Source organism: Schistocerca piceifrons, chromosome 6 (genome assembly GCF_021461385.2).
Source record: "Schistocerca piceifrons isolate TAMUIC-IGC-003096 chromosome 6, iqSchPice1.1, whole genome shotgun sequence".
Classification (NCBI taxonomy): Eukaryota; Metazoa; Arthropoda; class Insecta; order Orthoptera; family Acrididae; genus Schistocerca; species Schistocerca piceifrons.
In genome coordinates this window covers 147,958,304-147,967,163 of record NC_060143.1, presented here as the reverse complement: position 1 = coordinate 147,967,163, position 8,860 = coordinate 147,958,304, and the positions used below count along the sequence as shown (strand labels likewise).

Below are 8,860 nucleotides of genomic sequence, written 5' to 3'. Positions count from 1 at the left end.
AGATACCATAGATGACCGTGCAGTTTCTCTAGAATGAAATGATAATTAAATCGACACCCTAGCTGCAAGCAGGTGTTGACATACATCATTGGCGGCATGTTGAAAATGTGTGCCCTGACCAGGACTCGAACTGGGGATCTCATGCTTACATTGCAGGCACTCTATCCATCTGAGCCACTGAGGGCACAGAGGATAGTGCGCCTGCAGGGACTTATCCCTTGCACGCTTCCCATGCGATCCACATTCCCAACATGTCGACACCACAACATTCGTAGTGTGCCTAATAGATGCCATGAGTAATGTTTGTGATGGGAAAATATCTATTAGGCGCACTACGAATGTAGTGGTGTGGACATATTGAGAATGTGGGTCTCATGGTTAGCGTGCAAGGGATAAGTCTCTGCAGGCACACTATCCCCTGTGCCCTCGGTGGCTCAGATGGATAGAGCACCTGCCATGTAAGCAGGAGATCCCGGGTTCAAGTCCCGGTCGGGGAACACATTTTCAGCATGTCCCCAATGATGTATATCAACGCCTGTTTGCAGTTAGAGTGTCGATTTTATTATCATTTCATTTAAGTCCTTGTATCTTGTAACAGGTCTTCCAGCTCTTGGTCTGACCTCTATGCTCCTGCAAGTGCTGCTTAGTACAGTGTAGAGGTGCCGCCAAAGTGAGAAAGACAGTCCACCACGATGTTGTCGATCCCGGAAATGTATTGAATGACCGTGGTGAATTGGGTAACACACAGCATTTGATTGAGTTGCCTCGACGAACAGTTCAGATTATTTTCCCGGAAGGCGAATGTCAGCGGCATGTGGTTTGTAAATACTGTGAAGGCGTGAGCCTCGACATGAGGACGAAAGTATTTGACAGCCTCATACACCGCCAGCAGTTCGCGGTCGTACGTGCCCAATCTCTTTTGTGAGGTGGTCAGCTTTTTAGAGAAGAAAGGTAGCGGCTGCCAGGCCTCATCAATGTGTCATTGAAGCACGCCACCTATCGCTGTCTGGCTCGCTTCTACAAAAACAACCAACAGTGCATTCGGCTGGGGATGTGCCAACAATGCCGCATCCGCTATCGCTTGTTTTGTTTTCTCAAATGCCGCGATCGTGTCGTCCATCCAGGAAGTTGTCGAATTGCTCTTAGTCTTCGGACTCGTCAGCACAGCTGTCAGCGGCTCTTGAACTTCAGCTGCATGTGGCAGATCCTGCCTATAAAAGTTCAGTATGCCTCTGTAGCGTCGTAAGTCCTTGCATATGGCCGACTGGTGCAGCTGGCGGATAGCCTCTATTTTCTCTTCGTACATCCATAGTTGAATTGGAGGATAGTGGGACGTCAGCTGGTTTACATTTATATTAAAAATGAAGAAATTCCCCCAATCGTATTTAAGGTGTCGATTTTATTTTGACAACCAGTTTCAACGTTGTAACAACGTCATCTTCAGACCCATACACTTGTTGACGTCAACTGTGTGCGGCTGGTACTAGAAGCCAGTGGTGATACGAACGTTGTTAGTAACTACCTTCCACATGGAGCACATCCGTATCTCACCACTGGCTTCTAGTACCAGCCGCACGTAGTTGACGTCAAAAAGTGTATGGGCCTGAAGATTACGTTGTTACAATGTTGAAACTAGTTGCCAAAATAAAATCGACACCTTAAATAGAGCTGGGGGAATTTCTTCATTTTTAATATAAGCCTCTATTTTGTCCGGCAATGGTTGCGAGCTGAAGGGATGATGCGGTGGCGTAGGAAGTCAACTTGCGACTGTCCAAAGATACACTTCCCCATGTTTAGCATAATTCCGTAATTACTTAGTCATTGATAAACCTCGACAACATGCTAGTGACGTTCTTCTGGCGAGGCTGAGAAGACTAAAACGTCGTCGAGGTGGGGGAAACAGAATGACAGGCCTCGCAGCACTGAATCGACGAATCCTTGCCACGTTAGCGCCGCATTGTGGAGACCGAAAGTCACAAATTTGCTTTCAAATCAGCCAAATGGTGTAATAATGGCTGTCTTCCGTATATCTTCGTTGGCCACCGGAATCTGTGTGTAGGCCTTGGCGCAATCTAATACACTATACACACAAGCGCCGCTCAACGTGTAGTTGAAGTCGCGGAGCAGAGGTATCGGGTACCTGTCAGGTATTGTGCTGACGCTCAGTGCTATGTAATCCCCACAAGGCCGCCAGGCACCTCCCTTTTTGGGGACGAGGTGTAACGTTGAAGATCAAGGGCTGTCAGACGGACGCATGATGCCCTCTTTGATCATGTTATCAAACTCGGCCTTGACTATCTCCAAACGGTCCGGCGCCAGTGGTAGTGGTCGGCAGGAGATCGGTGGCCTTCTCCACCAGACATCACGGCGCCTAGAGTATCAGCAACCAAACTGACAGCCTGCAGCCTCAGGTTACCCGCTTCGCAGGCACACCGAAGCACTACACAACCGACAGGCAATATTGATGAACGGCCACAACAACAACAACAACAACAACAAAACCACAGCAAAGACACCAGCGGCCACTACCGGCCCACTTAAACATAAGGATGAGGTCGCTGCAAATCCTGGAACTATTTTCACACGTCAAACCATGTGATGGAAAATAGTTCCGAGGTACTCATCCGCCGAAGCGCTATAAAGGCCGGCGCTCGGCCGCACATCGGCAGTTCATCGACCGCCAGCAGATGTGGACAGCTGCCGCCCAGGCAGCCCGGCTTGGATTTTCTCGCTGATCTCTGGATTAGGCTTCGTATATCGGAGAAGTCTCTGGCGGAGACTAGTAGGAAATTATTTCAGTTGTTTTCTATATTATTCTTGTATGTAGTTGTGATTCGAAGACGGATCACTGTTTTGTGTCGGTGTTATACTTGGAGAATTTGTTTGGGTTAATTAACAGTCCAATAAGTTGTTCTCGGACTTTGATCGTTAGTTTCTTCTGCTTACGCAGACATATCACCTCGGTTGTCTTTATATAGTGCGCAGTGTTGTGCCTGACATCCTTCGGTATACCCATTGGCTTTGTTAAGGCTGGAAAGTCCTTCAATAGCACAGCATACTCATCATCAGTGGCGGTAATCAGCCGGGCAGATTGCGTGGACGTCTGGCGCCAGAAACCTGCGGCCGTCAGCCCGGTGTTCTGGTCTACAAGGCGTGTGTTGGTCATATCTGGTAAAAGGTTCTAGTACGCTAAGAAATCCGCTCCTGTTATTGGCTCTGCTACATCCGCCACTGTGAAATGCGCGGCGGAGGCCAAGATCCAGCTCTATTCTGTGCAAGCCGTTCGTTGCAATAGGCGAGTTATTCGCGGCCGCCAGGCAGAATGGTGTGCGCGGTCGGCATCGTAGGTGGGTAAATACATACATCGGAGACAGTATCAATCAAGTACTTACAGCCGGTGTGTCGATCGCTGATGAATAGGCGCTGTGTTGTTGGGCGGTGACCAGCACACGTCCTTCTGTCCATCAGGCGACGGCGCAGGCGAGTGGGACGCGGTCTTACTGCGAGAGTCTCCTGTATCTTGGCCGGCTGCGATCTCCACCGACGCTGCAACAGCGCTGATGTAGCGACCCACAGCTGCCTACTGTGTGTATGTGTGTGTGTTTTAGTGCACGAGTGTCAAATTTTCGTGCGTGCGTCAGTAGTTCCATGTGCGCTGCCAGAGCAGCAACAGCAGCACTCCGTCTTCAGGCCACAAGCGGCCCATCGGGACCATCCGACCGCCGTGTTATCCTCAGCTGAGGATGCGAATAGGATGGTCGTGTTGTCAGCACACCGCTCTCCTGGTCGTTATGATGGTTTTCTTTGACTCCAGCCGCTACTGCTCGGTCGAGTAGCTCCGCAATTGGCATCACGAGGCTGAGTGCACCCCGAAAAGTGGCAACAGTGCATGGTGGCCCGGATGGTCACCCATCCGAGTGCCGACCACGCCCAACACGCACTGCCAGAGGCGCTAGGTTTATTCGCGGGAATTGCAGATCATTTATTCCTTCTACATCTACATCCATATTCCGCAAGCCACCTGACGGTGTGTGGCGGAGGGTACCTTAAGTACCTCCTTGGTCTTGATACCTTTTATTTGTTAATTATTCTATGTTTTTTTTAATCTCTGTTTCCCTAGTGTGTGTTCCTCTCATATGTGTTTAGTAATGCTAGCAACGAGGGGGTCACTGACCTGGACCAGACTATTGCACATCACTAGAATCATGGGCTTTGTATTTAGCACCGCACACAAAAATAAAATTCCATCGTTTAGTTCAACCGAAAAAGAAATGGCATGGCAGAGTCGCAGGACCTAATTCATTTACAGTGCGGCTAAAGTGTTGGTGACCCTGTCGTGGGTCCAGCCTGGCTAGCTCGGTCAGTAGAGCATAAGACTCTTTACCTCAGGGTCCTTGTTCGGGCGCCACTAGACAGCACATGTAGTGAGCATTTTGGCGCGCAATGTAGCTGTTTTACTAACGGCATGGCAGAGTCGCAGGACCTAATTCTTTTACACTGTGGCTAAAGTGGTGGTTCCCAACGTGGGGCTCGAACCCAGGACCCTGAGATTAAGAGTCTCATGCTCTACCGATTGAGCTAGCCGGGCTGGCGTCTGAACAGGGACCACTTTTACCAATTTTGGAAGCACTTCTGAAACTCATTTTTTGTTGTGGTGTTCAGTTCCTTCAGCGATTCTGTTTTTATCTTTTACTGGTGGCTAAACGACGTCCTATCATGGTTCTCTTCAGTCTCGGGAGTAGAAAGAAGTCGCAGGTGACCATGTCCGTCGAATACGGCGGCTGAAGCAACGTAACTTTTTTTTTTTTTTGCAAGAGTGGCTTTGCCACAGTTCAGGTCGTTTTCTTCGGATTACTGCAAGCGGACGCCGCATAACTTCCAGGTGTTATTCCTTATTCACCGTACGACCATAAGGCAGGAACTCATGAAAAACTATCCCACTACAATAGAAGAAAAGGTTTTTCAGCGTTCATTTAACTTTAGGACTCTGTATCTCAATATGAACAAAAATGGACTCGTACCACTATTGAAATAAGCCCTTCATTTACAAGTTTGAACGATCTTAATAATAAATTACGTGAATTTAAATTATCAAATTTTAGTGGGCTTCTGTGCAAGAGTAATGCTGGTGCGAACAGACAGTAATTCGCGCAGTTGGCTTAGCAGTGAAGAATGAAGGGATCTTGGGAGTAGTCACATTCCCTCCGGTGTTCACTGCGTGTCAGGTACTCCGCACATGTCGAGGAAGTTGTTCGTGTATATAACTTTCTACATACACTAACAAATACACTTTCACATACATTAGGCATCGAATTGTTTGTCCGTGTTCCAACTTGAATCTGCACTACTTAACAAAAGTACTTGCTTCCCCACGCCTTTCATCATGAACTGTTCTATTAAGGTACGTCCACACAATCGCAGATGCACTGGAATAAAAGGACATGCACAAAAATTTGTGGGAATAACGCATGTACGCATGAACGTTCTAGTGTCCGCACGTTGCCTCATTGCGCGAGCATCTTGCTATGGATTCCATTCTTTGCATGGGAGCTTGTGCTGCGTGTACATGTTGCCTCATAGCGCGAGCATCCTGCTATGGATTCCATTCTTTGCATGGGAGCTTGTACTGCGTGTACAGTGATGAAAAGGCGACATCACTAAAAAACGCCAAAAGACTGTAGGTAAAGAAGTATTGAAATAACAGAGGCACAAGAAATGCGAATTGAGGACAACGTATTGTTTCAAATTTCGTGTCCACACGTTGCCTCATTGCGCAAGCAGCTTTTCTTTACATAGGACTTGTGCTGCGTTTATTGTGATGAAAAGGCGACACAACTAGAAAACGCCAAAGGACTGTAGGTAAAGAAGTATCGAAATAACAGAGATACGAGAAATACAATGTGAAGACAGTGTTTTGTTTTCAGATTTCAGAAGGAGGTCACAGGGAAATTTAAGATTTTCTGCTTGGAAAACTGCAGCTATAAGGCTAAAAATAACATTTCCTTAGTTAGTAACTGGCGACTTATGTACCAGTTTGAACTATTAGTTTCGGATTTAGAAACAAAGCATTTCAGTGATTATTCCTGAAACCGAGGAATACTTACGGAAGGTTCTTAGTATTTATGTGAAAGTTAAATAACTTTCAGTTGATTACACAACTTTAATCATGAAAGGTTATGTAGGTTAACATCCAGGGACTAGACAAATCTGGGAATTTTATTGATGCCAAAAACCACTAGAATGGAGGCTGTCTCTTCCCTTTTGTATTTTTGGCATCATCAATGCCTTTATTTGTGTTTCAATGATCAGCTACTTATACCCCACCATTTCCTTTCTTCAGATGTCAGGCTCCACAGTCATGCTGCAAGTCACCATAGCATGAATATTCGTCCACAGTTTTCGTGTACACTTTTCGTAAATTTCCTGCTAATTCTTCTCTGTTTTCCTACTTCGTATCTTATGGTATCTTATTATCTACGGTAATATGACCGGAGACTTTTCCTGTAATACTTGACGCTTAGTGCATCGAATCTGAAATTTTTATTCAAATAATCTTCAGGAGTGGCATTCCATACTACTTTTGCCTGTAATCAACTATAAATTTAAGCTGCTTCCTTTGGAGTTAACAGACATTGTTGTTGTTGTTGTGGTCTTCAGTCCTGAGACTGGTTTGATGCAACTCTCCATGCTACTCTACCCTGTGCAAGCTTCTTCATCTCCCAGTACATACTGCAACCTACATCCTTCTGAATCTGCTTAGTGTATTCATCTCTTGGTCTCCCTCTACGATATTTACCCTCCACGCTGCCCTCCAATACTAAATTGGTGATCCCTTGATGCCTCAGAACATGTCCTACCAACCGATCCCTTTTCTGGTCAAGTTGTGCCACAAACTTCTCTTCTCCCCAATCCTATTCAATACTTCCTCATTAGTTATGTGATCTACCCATCTAATCTTCAGCATTCTTCTGTAGCACCACATTTCGAAAGCTTCTATTCTCTTCTTGTCCAAACTGGTTATCGTCCATGTTTCACTTCCATACATGGCTACACTCCATACAAATACTTTCAGAAATGACTTCCTGACACTTAAATCTATACTCGATGTTAACAAATTTCTCTTCTTCAGAAACGCATTCCTTGCCATTGCCAGTCTACATTTTATATCCTCTCTACTTCGACCATCATCAGTTATTTGCTCCCCAAATAGCAAAACTGCTTTACTACTTTAAGTGTCTCATTTCCTAATCTAATTCCCTCAGCATCACCCGACTTAATTCGACTACATTCCATTATCCTCGTTTTGCTTTTGTTGATGTTCATCTTATATCCCCCTTTCAAGACACTGTCCATTCCGTTCAACTGCTCTTCCAAGTCCTTTGCTGTCTCTGACAGAATTACAATGTCATCGGCGAACCTCAAAGTTTTTATTTCTTCTCCATGGACTTTAATACCTACTCCGAATTTTTCTTTTGTTTCCTTTACTGCTTGCTCAATATACAGATTGAATAACATCGGGGATAGGCTACAACCCTGTCTCACTCCCTTCCCAACCACTGCTTCCCTTTCGTGCCCCTCGACTCTTATAATTGCCATTTGGTTTCTGTACAAATTGTAAACAGCCTTTCGCTCCCTGTATTTTACCCCTGCCACCTTTAGACTTTGAAAGAGAGTATTCCAGTCAACATTGTCAAAAGCTTTCTCTAAGTCTACAAATGCTAGAAATGTAGGTTTGCCTTTCCTTAATCTATTTTCTAAGATTTGTCGTAGGGTCAGTATTGCCTCACGTGTTCCAGTGTTTCTACGGAATCTAAACTGATCTTTCCCGAGATCAGCTTCTACCAGTTTTTCCATTCGTCTGTAAAGAATTCGTGTCAGTATTTTGCAGCTGTGGCTTATTAAACTGATTGTTCGGTAATTTTCACATCTGTCAACACCTGCTTTCTTTGGGATTGGAATTATTATATTCTTCTTGAAGTCTGAGGGTGTTTGCCTGTTTCATACATCTTGCTCACAAGATGGTAGAGTTTTGTCAGGACTGGCTCTCCCAAGGCCGTCAGTAGTTCCAGACATTACTGCACATAAATTGCTTCACGGTGCGTCCTCAAGACCAGTGGCGGTGTGTGGTATAGTTGCATTGTTGCACAACTCCCTGTAATTTTACAGGTCATGCCTCCGTTTCTTTCTTTCTACTTTTTTTATTTTTGTAGGGTAGCCTCATAAATGCCATGAAATACGTTACAATGAATTACCTCTGGCTGTTCAAACTCATATAGTTTCGTAACGGATACAAAAACGCTGCTGAGCTCGAAGCAACTGTCAAACAAGCTGTCATGAAAATACCGATATAAAAAACATAATCTGACAACTACAAACAGCAATAATTCAGATAAGGTGATACAAACCATCAATACTACAATAACACCAACGGAACGTAATTAACAAGTGAATAGAGAGCGACAGTACAGTCAATATCGCATAGATGTCAAAATCATCAGACATAACCTGATGTGGCAGTTCAACCGAAATTGACCTATTGTATAATAAAAGCAAGGAAACTTAATAGCGTACTTGGAATTATAACCACGCAATGCCGTTAAAAAACATATACTACAGAGCGGCCCCAGTTGAATATAAATTGAAACGACTTTGTCTAATGCCTTAACAATTTTACCTGTCATGAAAATGAAAATTTGTGTTATTTTCCAACAGTTTCTGTTTCAAAACGCATTTAATTTGTAACTGGATTTTGACACTATTTCTGCTTTATTTGGTGTCACCGAACATTAGCATTACTAGAGTAGTAATGAAACAGATAGTCGATTAAATACGTCTTGCTCGGCTGCCTAGCCGCGCTGCT

General features: G+C 44.9%; 2 non-coding genes across 2 annotated transcripts; one reads left to right on the top strand and one right to left on the bottom strand.

Moving 5' to 3' along the window:
• Positions 1 to 423: 423 nt before the first annotated feature.
• Positions 424 to 497, top strand: Trnat-ugu. The gene has a single exon. It is a non-coding gene; the product is annotated as a tRNA-Thr (tRNA).
• A 4,018-nt stretch (positions 498 to 4,515) lies between these two features.
• Positions 4,516 to 4,588, bottom strand: Trnak-cuu. Its single transcript has one exon. It is a non-coding gene; the product is annotated as a tRNA-Lys (tRNA).
• Between the last annotated feature and the right edge of the window lie 4,272 nt (positions 4,589 to 8,860).